This window comes from Pinus tabuliformis, chromosome 9 (genome assembly GCF_031772625.1).
Source record: "Pinus tabuliformis cultivar Carrire ecotype Pingquan chromosome 9, CPIR1, whole genome shotgun sequence".
NCBI classification, from domain to species: Eukaryota; Viridiplantae; Streptophyta; class Pinopsida; order Pinales; family Pinaceae; genus Pinus; species Pinus tabuliformis.
In genome coordinates this window covers 1,530,888,306-1,530,903,302 of record NC_142307.1, presented here as the reverse complement: position 1 = coordinate 1,530,903,302, position 14,997 = coordinate 1,530,888,306, and the positions used below count along the sequence as shown (strand labels likewise).

General features: G+C 39.6%; 1 pseudogene; it reads right to left on the bottom strand.

Moving 5' to 3' along the window:
• Positions 1 to 7,841: 7,841 nt before the first annotated feature.
• On the bottom strand, positions 7,842 to 8,890 carry LOC149154440 (GTP 3',8-cyclase pseudogene; annotated as a pseudogene).
• Between the last annotated feature and the right edge of the window lie 6,107 nt (positions 8,891 to 14,997).

Below are 14,997 nucleotides of genomic sequence, written 5' to 3'. Positions count from 1 at the left end.
GACACACACACTGCATTTGGTTACTTGGGCTTGGAGGGCTAGGGAACTTGTGGAGGTTTCCTGGGCTAGGAATTATTTCCTAGTTTGCTGGGAGGTAAATCCAGTTGGGTTAGTCAAGAGGAGCGTTCAACAAGAGAAACAGCTCAAAGACATCTCCACCAGCCACCGGTACAGGTATTCTTCTATAGATTACTTAGGTAAATTTATTAAAATGAAATGTTCTCCATAAGTTATAAGGATTAGAATGTAAATAGTACAATTTTATTTGTTTAAAAGTCTTGTAAGAAAGTAAACTATTGACTCTTATTGCATTTAAATTCATCAGAAATAGATCTGTTAGAAGACCCTAGGATAGGGCTCATACACATTGTATCAGTGCTTGGGTTCAAAATCTGGACCTTGAAGCCTACCCACTAGAGATTTTTCAAATCTAGTTGAGTCTTTGAAGACCAAGACATTACTAACCTGTAAATTGCACTTTAAAATTTTACTTGCAATCTGGTAGAAGCTTCCATCTAAGCTAAAATAACACTTTAGTTTATGTTGCAACAAGAAAATTTTCTGTTTTCGGGCAAATAAAATTGTGTAGAAGACCATTTTGTGCTAAACCTTTTGGCAGTATTCTTTGAAGGCGGTTCTGTAGAAATTTTGAATAATTTAACACGTATTCAACAGAGATTATCCTGATAATGTACTATTGCGGAATACATACACAATATATAAGCTCTTCTACGTTGATCACCAATATAGCAGCATCATTAACAATAAAACATCAAGAGCATTCACACATTAACACAGTATGTAACCCGGGGAAAGCATCTCGCTAAAAACCCCAACTATCTGTATATTAATGATTGAAACCATGTAACATTACAAAGTACAATGCTTATCACAAGCAATCCAGTACCAGCTCCACCTGTTACACACAATACAGCTCAGATCTGATCTCCAAATCTATTCCACTGCTTGCCTGCCTCCATTGCTCAATACCTGCTCAAGAACTGATGAGAATGGCTTACCAAACTCGTATTTCACCTCAAAATAATCACTCACACTTTTTTGGACCTGAGCAAAGGCTACAATACTGGGCAAATACGTGAGAAAACTCATTGGCATACTCAATCCCTTGATTGTGCAAGATCTGGTGCACAACTATAGTCACAACTGATAGCAATCTGATTCTCTACCACCTGTCCCTGTTGAACTGAACATGCACTGACATGCAACTGAGTTAATTGATGTATTCATTAGTTGCATCATGAGTTAATAATTAGTTTAACAACTCATCATTAGTCTATTTGCAGTTAGACTAATTACAACTAGTTTAACCAAGTCAAACTGAACACAACTCCATCAACTCCACAATCAACTCCACCAAACTCAACTGATTGAGTTCTAACTGAAGTCATGCATGCAACAACTCAACTGACTCATAAGAAAAGCGTATTTCCTTCTGACAGCTGCATGGGCCACCTCTGTAGCTCAAACTGAAGTGCTCTAAGAGAATAAGATCAAGTTTATAGTCCAAATATTATTATGAGACAATAATATTTGACTTTTCTATTTTTGACAGCCAGTCTAAAAATAGACTTTGATCACTCACACTGTGATCACTCACACTTTGATAAAAAATAGAAGTCCATCTATTTTTCCCAACTTGACCAATCATCCATAAACAACAACCTGCAATCCATAGACATGATCCATATGTCTAAAAATAGACATAGTCTAAAAATAGACTTGCGCCAAAATAGCCTGCGGGCCCACTTAGTGAAGGCGACTCTTTTCACTAAGCTCCATCATCTTGTTGCAATCTCAACACTCCCTCTCAACAAGATATGGATTATCAACAACCCCTATCCTGCCTCGGTGGTACTCGAATTTGCTCCTGGTGAGAGCCTTCGTCAGAATATCAACATCCTGATCATCCGTTGGAATGTACGAAAGTAACATGATCCTCCGCTGCACACAATCTCTGATATGATGGTACCTAATGTCAATATGTTTAGATCTATCATGAAATACAGGATTAGCCGAGAGTTTAATGCAAATCGGGTTATCACAGTAAATCACAGTAGGATCCAAATGAGAACCGAACAAACCAACCAGGATCTTTCTCATCCATATAGCCTCGCATGCAGCCAAACTTGCTGCCATATACTCGGCCTCCGCTGAACTGAGTGCCACGGATCTCTGCTTCCTGCTGTACCAAGAAACTGCTGTCGATCCAATACTGAAGACCCCTCCTGATGTGCTCATTCTGTCCGTTGGGCTCCCTGCCCAATCTGCATCCATGAAGCCACATAGCTTCACCTCATCCTCCTATCTGTACCACAAACCATATCCCGATGTGCCTCTCAAGTAGTGCAATACATGCTTGCCCGCCTTCCAGAAGAGCTTGGTAGGCTTAACCATAGCTTGTGAAAGCTGGTTAACTGCATAGCATATATCGGGTCGTGTATTGACCAAATACATCAGTGACCCCACCAACTGTCGATAAACAGTGGCATCCACTTCTTCTCCCGAAGTGGCATCCTCCTTCCTCCAACCTCCAGGAAGAGGAGTATCAATAGGCTTGCAGCCATGCATGTTGAACTTCTCCAGTATCTCCCGAGCATACTTGCCCTGAGAAACAAACAGTCCACCACTACGTTGCCATATTTCCAATCCTAGGAAATAGTGAAGGAGGCCCAAATCCTTCATCTCAAACTCTGTAGCAAGATCCTTCTTGCATGACAGTATCAACAGCTCATCACCCGTTAGAATCAAATCATCAACATACAGTACAATGATAAGCAACTTACCCTCCACCACAATCTGGTATAGGATAGGATCCGCCTCACTCTTGGAGAATCCAATTCCTGTGAAATAGCTGTCTATCCGTGTGTACCAAGCACGTGGTGCTTGCTTCAACTCATACAACACTCTCTTGAGCCTGCACACATGCGACTCGCTGTTGAAGACCTCAAAGCCTTCGGGTTGCTCAATGTACACCTCCTCCTCAATGACTCCGTTGAGGAACGCAGTCTTCACATCCATCTGATGAATGTGCCATCCCATCTGCGCTGAGAGAGCAAGAATCGTCTGTATGGAAGAATACCTTGCGATAGGTGCAAAGGTCTCCTCATAATCGATCCCCTCAATCTGTGAAAAGCCTCGGGCAACAAATCTTACCTTGTACTTCTCCACACTCCCGTCAGCTGCCTGCTTAATTTTGTAGATCAATCTCGAACCCACCACTGATTTCCCTTCCGGTCTAGGAACAATCTCCCATGCACTGTTTCTGACAATAGAATCATACTCTTCCACCATGGCGTCTACCCATGCGGGATCCTCGACAGATTCCTCGAAAGAGGATGGCTCAGTCACAACACACTTGCTCATAAGAGCCATGTATCCAGTGTACCGATCAGGTGACTGTCTCTGCCTGCGTTGGGCTGTAGGTGGTCCTACAACTTTCTCTGCATCTTGAGCCAGTCGTTCAGCTTCTGTCAAGCTCTTTCGCCCTCTGATGGTTGGCGCTACATGAGTGGTCTCTTCCACTCCATGAACCTCGTCCTGTGGCTGATCCACGTCCTGAAGCTCATCCTTAGGAACTAATAGCTCCTCATCTGCATGCAAGTGTAGCTCCCTCTCAAGCGAACACTTCATGGCTTTCTCCTCCTGAAATTTTATATCCCGTCGCACAACAGTTTTACAACTGTTTGGCAAATACACACGATAGTTGTGGGGCGTATCAGTGCACCCCACAAATATCCCAACCTCTGCGGTCGGATCCAACTTCTTCCTGGCATCCTTCGTCACATGCATGTAAACGTTAGCACCAAAAATCCTCAAATGAGAAAGATCAGGCTTCTTACCAGAATAAGCCTCCTCAGGTGTACTCATGCCAAGTATCCTATGAGGACAACGGTTTTGCACATAAACTGTTGTATTGCATGCTTCCGCCCACAAGTGAAGGGGTAGGCCCTGATCATGCAACATTGCCTGTGCAACACCCACAATCGTTTTGTTATTCCGCTCAGCTACCCCGTTCTGTTGTGGGTTATGGGGAGCTATGAGCTCTCTACGAATCCCTTCTGCCTTGCAGAAATCCTTGAACTCGTCCGAGATGTATTCACCACCATTATCGCTCCTAAGAGCCTTCACCTTCTTCCCCGACTCCTTCTCGACTAGTGCTTTGAATTCACAGAACTTTGAATATGTCTCGCTCTTCTTCTGCATGAAGAAGATCCAGCACTTACGAGAGAAATCATCAACAAAAATCACATAATACCTGTGTTTTGCTGTCGAAGCAACTGAGAAAGGTCCACACACGTCTATGTGAATTCTCTCAAGGATCGTCGTGGCGTGACTATCCTTCTCGTGAAAGGTGGCTTTCAAAAACTTCCCCAAAGTACATCCCTTGCACTGATCTGACTGTGCAAGTGTGCCTTTAGGAAGCCCTGTAGTGATCTGCTGCAGTATCTTCAAGGCTTCATGGTGAAGGTGACCCAATCTACTGTGCCACAACTCGCCATCATCCCGGCTCACCAATCCTTCTGCCTTGCCCGCCATTGCTGCACATCCATCTACATGCAACTGATAAAGGTTCCTCACTCGAACCCCTATCTTCTGGGTCTCACCAGTTGTCTTGCTGCGTAGGAAAGCCTTTCCCTCGCTGAAAACAACATCATACCCCTTGTCTTCTAACATCGCCACTGAGATAAGATTCTTCTTCAATCCTGGAACATGCATGACTTCCTTCAATACAAAGGGTTTACCAGACTCCCTCTCAAAGGAAATGGTACTGATACCGGTCGCACTGTATCTACCATCATCGCCCATCTCGATGTGCACTCCAAGATCTTTGTCCTCCAGATCAGAGAACAAATCTTTATCTCCCGTCATGTGAAAAGACACACCACTGTCCAAGAAACAAACGGATCCCATCACACTTGAAACCAAGCATGCGATCAATGAAAAATCAAGCTCAAACTGAGAAGCTAAGGCCTCTCCCCCTGCAGATCCAGCAGCTTGCTTGTTCTTCTTCTTCTGCGGACAATTTTTGGCATAGTGTGCATGCTGGTGACAGTGAAAACACTTCACCTTGGACATATCCTGCTTCTTGCCTTTCGCACCAGACTGAGAATCTTTCTTGCTCTTCCCTTTCTTTGCTTTGGCAGCCAAAGCACAATTCTCTTCATCAGCTCCCTTTGACGAAGATCCGTCCCTGGTACTCCGCCTGATCTCCTCCTACACAAGATCTGACCATAGTCGTTCCCATCCTGGCAATTTCTCCCGACCATTGATAGAGTCCTGATAGGAATGACAACTCTTCGGAAGACCAAGGAGAGCCAAGCTCACCAAGTCCTCATCATCGACAGTAACCCCCACACTTCCCAGCTCATCTCGACACTGAGTGAACTTCGTGAGATACTTGGGAATACTGTCACCCTTCTCGCATTTGATGTTTCTGAGTTTATCTCTGAGCGCCAGCTTCCTCTGATCGCTCTTGCTTTAGAATAATTCTGTTAATGATTTCCACATCAAATATGGAGTAGCCTTTCCATGGAGGCTGGACATAATGTGATCCTTCACTCCCTCCAACAGAATCCTTCGACATTTTGCGATCTTCTTTTGCCAAGCATCAGCGTGAGTAGCATCAGTAGGCTTTGGGATATCCGTATCTATGAACTCCTTCAGCCCGTTATCATCCAATACTGCCTCCATCCTGTCCTTCCATGCAATATAGTTTGAGCTGCCCTCAAGAGCATACTCCAATCGCAATCCGTTGAAAGACATTGCTGAGTTGTCACCAAGAAAACACTGTTGCAAATTCGAATTCCACTAGCAACCAACTCAACCGCCTCAGATCTAAGATTCGTGAGAACACAATATTTCTCGTACAGAGATTGACTATATGGGCATTCATCGGATATCTCACCTTCCAAAAGAAGGATGAATCCAGAGGCTACCTGGCCCGATTACAGACTCTGCCTGAAGAAATATAATGTAAACACTTCCTGAATAATAGATCTGATGATCAATCCTCGCTTGATATCCTGTAAAAATCTCTTCTACAAATCAAGCAGCTCTGATACCATGTAGAAAATTTTGAGTAATTTAACACATATTCAACAGAGATTATCCTGATCATGTACTATTGCGGAATACATACACAATACATAAGCTCCTCTACGTTGATCACCAATATAGCAGCATCAATAACAATAAAACATCAAGAGCATTCACACATTAACACAGTATGTAACCCGGGGAAAGCATCTCGCTAAAAACCCCACACTATCTGTATGTTAATGATTGAGACCATGTAACATTACAAAGTACAATGCTTATCACAAGCAATCCAGTACCAGCTCCACCTGTTACACACAATACAGCTCAGATCTGATCTCCAAATCTATTCCACTGCTTGCCTGCCTCCACTGCTCAATACCTGCTCAAGAACTAATGAGGATGGCTTACCAAACTCGTATTTCACCTCAAAATAATCACTCACACTTTGTTGGACATGAGCAAAGGCTACAATACTGGGAAAATACGTGAGCAAACTCATTGGCATACTCAATCCCTTGATTGTGCAAGATCTGGTGCACAACTATAGTCACAACTGATAGCAATCTGATTCTCTACCACCTGTCCCTGTTGAACTGAACATGCACTGACATGCAACTGAGTTAACTGATGTATTCATTGGTTGCATCATGAGTTAATAATTAGTTTAACAACTCATCATTAGTCTATTTGCAGTTAGACTAATTACAACTAGTTTAACCAAGTCAAACTGAACACAATTCCATCAACTCCACAATCAACTCCACCAAACTCAACTGATTGAGTTCTAAATGAAGTCATGCATGCAACAACTCAACTGACTCATAAGAAAAGCGTATTTCCTTCTGACAGCTGCATGGGCCACCTCTGTAGCTCAAACTGAAGTGCTCCAAGAGAATAATATCAAGTTTATAGTCCAAATATTATTATGAGACAATAATATTTGACTTTTCTATTTTTGACAGCCAGTCTAAAAATAGACTTTGATCACTCACACTTTGATCAAAAATATAAGTCCATCTATTTTTCCCAACTTGACCAATCATCCATAAACAGCAACCTGCAATCCATAGACATGATCCATATGTCTAAAAATAGACATAGTCTAAAAATAGACTTGCGCCAAAAATAGCCCGCGGGCCCACTTAGTGAAGGCGACTCTTTTCACTAAGCTCCATCATCTTGTTGCAATCTCAACAGGTTCTTTGAGCAATTTGAAGTAATATTAGCGTGTGTTCATGTTTGCAGCATTCCATGCTTTGCTCAGATGAAGAACTGAGCTCTCTAAACTGCTTTTCCCATTCTCTTTGAGCAATTTCCTCGGCCTTGTACTGATCAATCAACTCTGCCTGTTGTTCTAGCACCCTTTCCATTTCCATCTCTTTATCATTTCCCGAGTCAATTTGTCTCTCTTGATCTTCTGCAGGGTAGCCGACAATAAATTGTGAGTGAACTCTCCCTCTGCATTCTTCTCCCCAAATTTTTTTTCTCCAATTTGATCAGCCCCTAGATAAATTTGATCTTCGTGCTCTGCAGCTTGACTGTAGGAAGTGCCACCAATTTCTTTTTCATCTTTGAGAGGAAGACCTCCGTCAAAATCTTTCTTCGACATAACATCGAATACTTTCAAAAACTAGTCCACAGATTCCTTTTGCCCTGAATCAGAAAACTCTTTCAAAGTGGAATCTACTGGCTTCTTATTTTCATCTTCGCTGGAAGTAGTTAGAACCCTTTGTTCCACTTCCTCCTCTGTAACCGCTCTTGTTTCTCTTATACTTCATTGCTCAACCACCAATGTGAACCATTGGTCTGTTTGGTGTCTTTGCTAAATCAAACATGCCTGCATGAGTTGTTTTTTTTTTCCTTTTGACCGCTTCCCCTATAATTTCTTGCAGTCCTTGATCATCCACACCTCTATGTATTGCATCCCACAGACTTATCTCTGAAGGACGAAAAAGACAAACTTTGAAGTTTCCATTTGCCAAAAGACGCAATCTGTTGCATCCACCACAAAAAATGTTGTGTCATTGATGTAATGAAAGAAACAGTTCCCACAAATCCATCTATCTTAAGGTTCTTTGCTGTGTCAGATGAATGATCTTGAAGCCGTTGGAGACCATTGTAGTGTTTTACAATTGTGTCAAGCATCTCAGCATAAGGAACAAGCTTCTTGACATTCCACACATTGCCATCAAAAGGCATGAACTCGATGAATTGCACATTAATAAGCTTTTCCCTTGTCATTTCTACAAAGTCATAGATCTCATCATCATTTAGCCCACACATCACAACGCAATTTACCTTCATAGGATTGTAACCAAGACTGATAGCAGTTTCTATTGATTCCAGAACTTTTGCATTCCCTTTGCGTCTAGTCAAGAACTCAAATTTTGCAGGAACCAATGTATCTAAACTAATATTTAATGAATTTAATCCAGCTTCTTTGAAATTTGGAAGCTCTTTACTAGGGTAAGACCATTTGTAGTCATTGCCAGAGTTTTGAGTCCTTTTATTCCGGACAAGCGAACACATATATCTTTGATGTTTGGTCGAATAGTTGGTTCCCCACCAATCAACCTGATCTTATCCACACCTGAAGACACAAAAAGGTTTGCCAAGCGGATAATTTCATTTTGAGACAAAAGCTCTGGTTGGGAGTAAGCTCCAAACCTTCATCAGGCATGCAATATTGACACCTTAGGTTGCATCACTCAGTCAGGGAAATTCTTAGGTAGGTATGCATCCTTCCAAATGAATCAATAAGAATATCTGATATAGTTGCATTTTCCACAGATGATTCTGTGACAGACTTTGCAGCAGAAGTTGCCAATGATTAGAAACAACATGGGATACTGACCTTACTCTTTCCAAAAATAGAGACGAAGAGAAATACTTCATAGAATTGGCAGGTACTTGACAGGAATATAATGATTGCATCTTATCATCCTGGTAGAAATTCATACAAAAAACCACTTCAGGAAATGACAAATTTCAATTCACAAATATAACATTTATCTATAACATGCACAATAAAAATATAAAAATTCAAATTTGCCAAACTTATTTCCTGTCTTATAGAACTAATAAATTGCCAATACCTTTATACAATGGAAATACTTAACATCAAACCAGTTTAGCAAAAGATGTTCAAACAATAACATTTATAAGAAAATAGGGTTACACCATATCACTAGCATCTTTTAGAATCTAGGTTGGTTTTACAGGATAAAACCTTTGGAAGAACATAGGAGTGCAAGTGAAAAGTTGTGGGGACCTTGCATTAATATATGTGCTATGGATTCTTTGCAAAATGATCAATTATGCAATTGTAAGTGGCACCAATATTTGAAAAGGTTGTCTTTCTATTCTCAGCAACATTGTGAGCAATAGGAGCCAGCCAGAGGAGTATACAAATGTGTACATTAAGGATGCATCAAACAGTTTTGTTTCAAAGGAGAGATCCCTTGTTTATTTGCTGAAAATACCAAGCAATTTAAACACGGATTTTATGCTTGAACGAGAATTAGTGAAGAAATGAAGCAAACTCCCTCAATGCACCATTGAACTGAAACAAATTGAATATTATATCTTAAAAATGACTCTATTGTCCTTGATAACAAAATTATGTTTTTTTTTTTCCGAATCCTAGAGGTCATTAGGAGCAGGTGAACCAATTGGAGATCCAAACTCACAGGTAATATTTAAAAGACAGCCATAGGTAAAGGTTTTTTTTTCATTGCAGTATTGATCTCATAGGATAATAAGGTAAAAATATCTGACAATGGTCTAAGTTTCACAGTTGGAAAGGACCTTCATTTAAGGCACTGGACTACAAGGCCTGCTACCACAATGTAATCCCAAGTATGATTCTATTACAAGATCAACGTAGTCATCTTCTCCTTAAGTTTGGAAAGTTAGATTTGTTAAGCTATTGCAACAAACTAGGTTATTTCATCAAAAAGCACACACGCACACACAAACACACAAAAGCCAATCTCCACATTTGCCCAAATTGGTGCAGAACCAAAGATCAAGCAGGTCTACCTATTACCTAAAGCCATCAGGACTCAACCTATGTAGAGTCACCCAACTTGAATTTTGGATTACGAGATGATCTTGTTCAAGTGTGGTCAAAGAAGCACAAGAACTACTCCTGAGCATTACAAAAGTGATTCTAGTGTTTCCATGTTTCTTGGGAATTGGGAACTAGAATGAAACGATCCCCTTCCCACAAGAGCAGTATAGGAATTGCTAGGACTTCCTAGGATCTTCAATGATAGAGTTGTGCTACTCTGGATAGGATTCCATGCCCATTCTTCATAATTGGTAGCACACAAGGTCTCTCAACCTATTGAGGAGAGCCTTTGAAATGGAAACCACTTTAGAAAACAAAGTTGTTTGTCCTATTCTGTTTCTACACCTTATAACTGCAAGAATGCCAACGTCTGTTTTGTTTCTGGTAACATAGGATTTTGGGCACTAAAATGATACAGGTTATCATAAAACTTAATTTCCTCACTATTTGAAATTAAAACCATATATGGAAGAAATCCATTTCACCATCTCATTTGTTTCAAGGAAGGCATGTTGTGCATGACTTCCACATGCAACAACATTGTCTATTTCTTATTCAAAGTAAGAACCTTAAGGATTCAAGTGACTTGTTAAACTCAGGATATGTTCATGCATTAGAGATTACTTTTGGAGATTTTGACTCTGTTTGAATTGTGTGGTTGAGATGCAAAGACCATGTCATACTTATTGAGCTTAATTTTTTGATGCACAATACAAAAAAAAATCACTGTTAAATAACTAATTTGCTCAGGATTTGATGCATTTGTATTTTTTTTATGGTAGTCATTTTTGTTTGCAAATGTTATAAAGCATATCCTCAGAATCTTCCTCTCCCTTTCATATTCATATTTACATGCATTCTTATATCTGTTCAGATTGGCAGTGGTGACTTTATTCCCTACAATCATGTTCTCTCCATGGGTCACAATTGTTGATTGATTATGGCTGAGGAAAAAGAAAAGATGATGTTATAGTAATTGATTACCTAGAGAATTTTCCATTGTTCCTACCACTCAGCCTTGTTGGCTGGATAAATCGATCTTGCAGACAAGGCTGATCTCCCTAGTATCAGAAGATAGTCTAGCAACAAACGGACAAACAAACCTATCTTTCTCTAGATATATGCGATTTATAAATAAATGCTACAAAGGTGTCAAGATCCTACGTTAGATCCAATGCTTCTTTGTAGTAGTCATCCTTCAATCATTCGAAAGAGTTACCCTCCAATCGTTCGAAAGAGTTACCTTTAAAGACCTGCAATCACAAACAAGAAAACATTAAATAGCACCTGCATAGCAAATATCATAAATCATGTCTATTATGGTGATCAAGGAATCCATAAAATAAACCATGAATCAACAACTTATTGAGAAAAACAAATTTATTTGTATTAACTTTGAAGTAGAATAACCTTACAACCTTTTCAACCTTGATGTTGAACAAGCTCTTCCTGGGGTCCGAAACAAGAATTTCCTTTACTTTGACAAGCCTTGCACTCTTCCAAATGATATCTTAAAGGTATGTAATCCCTCCTCATAAAAAATCAACTAAAGAAGACTAAGTTCCAACAGCATTTCACCTCAAAAATATTCATCTTCTAACCTCCCAAGTAACCAGCCCAATGCTTCTTTTTATAGTGTAGAGGAGGAGGTTATAGGTCCACCTATGAAGGGATAGAGTCCCCCTTCAAAGGGATAAACTCCTCACATCAAAGGGTTAGCTCCTTAAGGTATGGGATACATGAACCTTAAAAGAGAGAACTTGCCACCTCAAGATTCCTTCCAAAAGCTTCTAGAAATGACTGAAAGTGAGTTTTTTCAAAGTATACTCATGCCTTTTTAACTTTTACAGGGGTCCGCACCCTTAACACAGAGACAGTGCGGTCAGGTGTGCAGGAGACATGACCATTAGGTGCGGGACCGCAGGTAAGACAAAGATAAAGTGTGGAACCAGAGTTTTAAAGACTTTTGAAGGATTTTCTCTTATTTTCCAGGCTTGATATGAGGAACTGATGTTTTAGACTTGCAGAGGAGGAAAGTATGAGTGGTAATGAACTCACACAGATAGCAGAATGTCAAGGTGACAATTTTTAGTGCAAAAAGCCTAAGGATGAAAGTCTTCTTTTGTTTTCAGCTCCTTCACCCATATGTTAGGCATGAGGCTGCACATATCATTGGGTATGTGGATCACTACTAATATTTGGATAGTTGATATTGAACATGGTTTGATACAACATATTTTATAAATATTTCATCTTGGCATACGATGTGCAAGTTATGGTTGCACATATGTTACCGTACTTCATGATATTTTGTGCTAACTTGACGGATTGTGCATAACATGACAAAAAATATGATGTATAGTTGATTGTTTGCTAAATCTATGTATGTCCCAACCAAAATAAACATGAATAGTTTTATTGTTTGCTAAACCTTGCCTTCTATCAACTAGATAGTGGTAGATATGGGCTAGACCCTACCTTCCATAACCTAAGCTAACATAATAGAAAGTAGAAAGCATAAAAATGAGAATCTTAGAGAGTGATACGAGCTAGAGGACTGTTGTGCTAGTTATCCGTTTTGCTAGGAAGATGGGGTACTAGTTGTTGGCTCCTGCCTTGATCTTTGGGTTTGCATTTGTAGCATTAGAGTATTCCTACACACCTAGTTTCTTAATCTCTTTTAGTCCCTTTTGGAGCCCTGAATGGTCATGAGGATGTGATGGCCCTTATCATTGAGTTGGTGTAATTCATCAAGAATGATGTTTAGACTAGAATTGTCTTTCATTGAGGTTGTGTCCATGTGACATGCAATTGACTCCTTGGTATGCCAATATAAATCCAATGTCAGGTAGTAGCTGGTGGTTAAGCTCCTTGAGAACCAAGTGTCCAAAACAATGTTATCCAATTCCTTGTTGATGTGTTTGCTATTGTTGCTTACCTTTTCGCCCTGACCTTATTGTTTAGATTGTCCAAAATTTGAATGTATTGGCCTTGTGCCTATTGGAAAATCCACTTGCAATGTAGAAATCTTTCGAACTCTAATGAGTGGAGTAGGTTTTGAAGCTCTCTCCTAGAGAGACTATGATAATCTACAACTTCCGTTTGTGTTGCCATTTTGCTTAGTCTTACACCGTAAGCAACTTACAGGTTTCTTGTTTTTTTGATTTCCTTCATTTTCTCTTGGGCACAACAGATAACAAACATATCCTTAACATCTTCGAGAAACTCTTTCCAGCCTATTTTAGGGAGGATATTGCAACTATATCAGATTGTCCCTCCTCTTTCAAAGGCTTTAGGATATGCCTCTTATCTTCTTGATGCACTTGTAAGTGTTTTCTTTTCCGTCACAAACGATATTGCCATCTTATTGCATACCGAATAACAAATGATAGCATTATGAGGCACTGCATAAGACACTTCAAATTCAACTTATCTTAATATAGCCCTATATAACACTTGAGAGGCAATCCTCTAGGTGGCATTGACAGTTTCTCATCATAAACCCTTAACTACACTTGGATTTTGCATAGTGACTCCATAGTCCCTTAAGGCATTAGTCCATCAATCATCTTCAACCAAAAAGCCCCCCAAAAATTCTTCACCTTTACTTTTCGTTTGTTTTACAACCTAGGGTTTGCTTGTTAAATTTTTGTCTAAAGTTGATTAAATCCAAGGGTGTTTCATTTCTCATATCTTTTGATGCTTGGATCTCACATGCTAAACAATAGTTTCATGGTTTATCTTTAGCATTGTTGGGATTAAGGATTAACCTATGTTTATCATTAATTGTCACATCTAAAGATCTACCCTAAATATTTAAAGTCTCATCTTTCTGATTGGGTTGCTTTCAAAACAGGCCTCAAAATGTATGTTAAATGGTTTCTCTTGCTCCTGTAAGTTCACATACTAAGGATTTAGGGTAAGTGTTGCACCATTTCCTTGATCTACACATTACACAAGAATCGACCCTAAATCAAGGCGAACAACTTGCTTGGCAAGTTGAATAAATTCTGCCCTAATTGCTTGACGTTCAGGGCTACAAATCTAATTCTTTTGAGATCTAAATCTGTTTATGAGAAATAAAGCACACTAATGGCATAATAATCATTTATTGCTCATCATAACATTCAAATGCATGAGATTCACGCCTTCCAAGTCACTTCCATGATGGAATAATTGACTGCATAAACTATTTAATTTTCAGTCTGTTTCCATTGCTTTCTTGCAATCATTCTGATAAATCTAGCAGCATAAAACATCTCCAAGGACAGAGTCATGCCAAAACAAGATGAACAATCTGACTAATATAATTGGAACAATCTGTGTTCTTGAAGTTCGATGTCTAGAGTTTGAGATCACATTATTCTGATCTGCAAGTATTCATGATGGGTTTGGTATTTTATAGCTTGATACATCTTCTAAAGACTCACATTAATGCATGAACAAGCCTATCTCTCAGCCCTTTGGAATTTACGAACAAGGTTTGCTAATCTGCAATCAGATCACACCAATCAGATCACACTCTGCTCTGTCAAAACGTTTCCTTTTTGCGACAATTTTTGCATGACTGATATCTCAGGTATATCCAAAACTAAATCAGTGCTGATAACAACCCAAATATCTACTCAATAATACTAGCATCACACTGGTTCTATCTTCTGTTGCTAGGGGTTCAAGTACTGGCTTTTACTGCAGAATTCCTGAGTTCATGCTAACGTCTTGAATGATCAAACTTTGGGGTGTATTTGCATCATTGTTATGTCAACTTTCTTGTTTTGGAACTAGTATATATCTTATATTTTTTATTATTGTGGATGCATTGTTTTACATACATAGTCTTGTGCTTTGGTTTTGGTGTCCTTCTG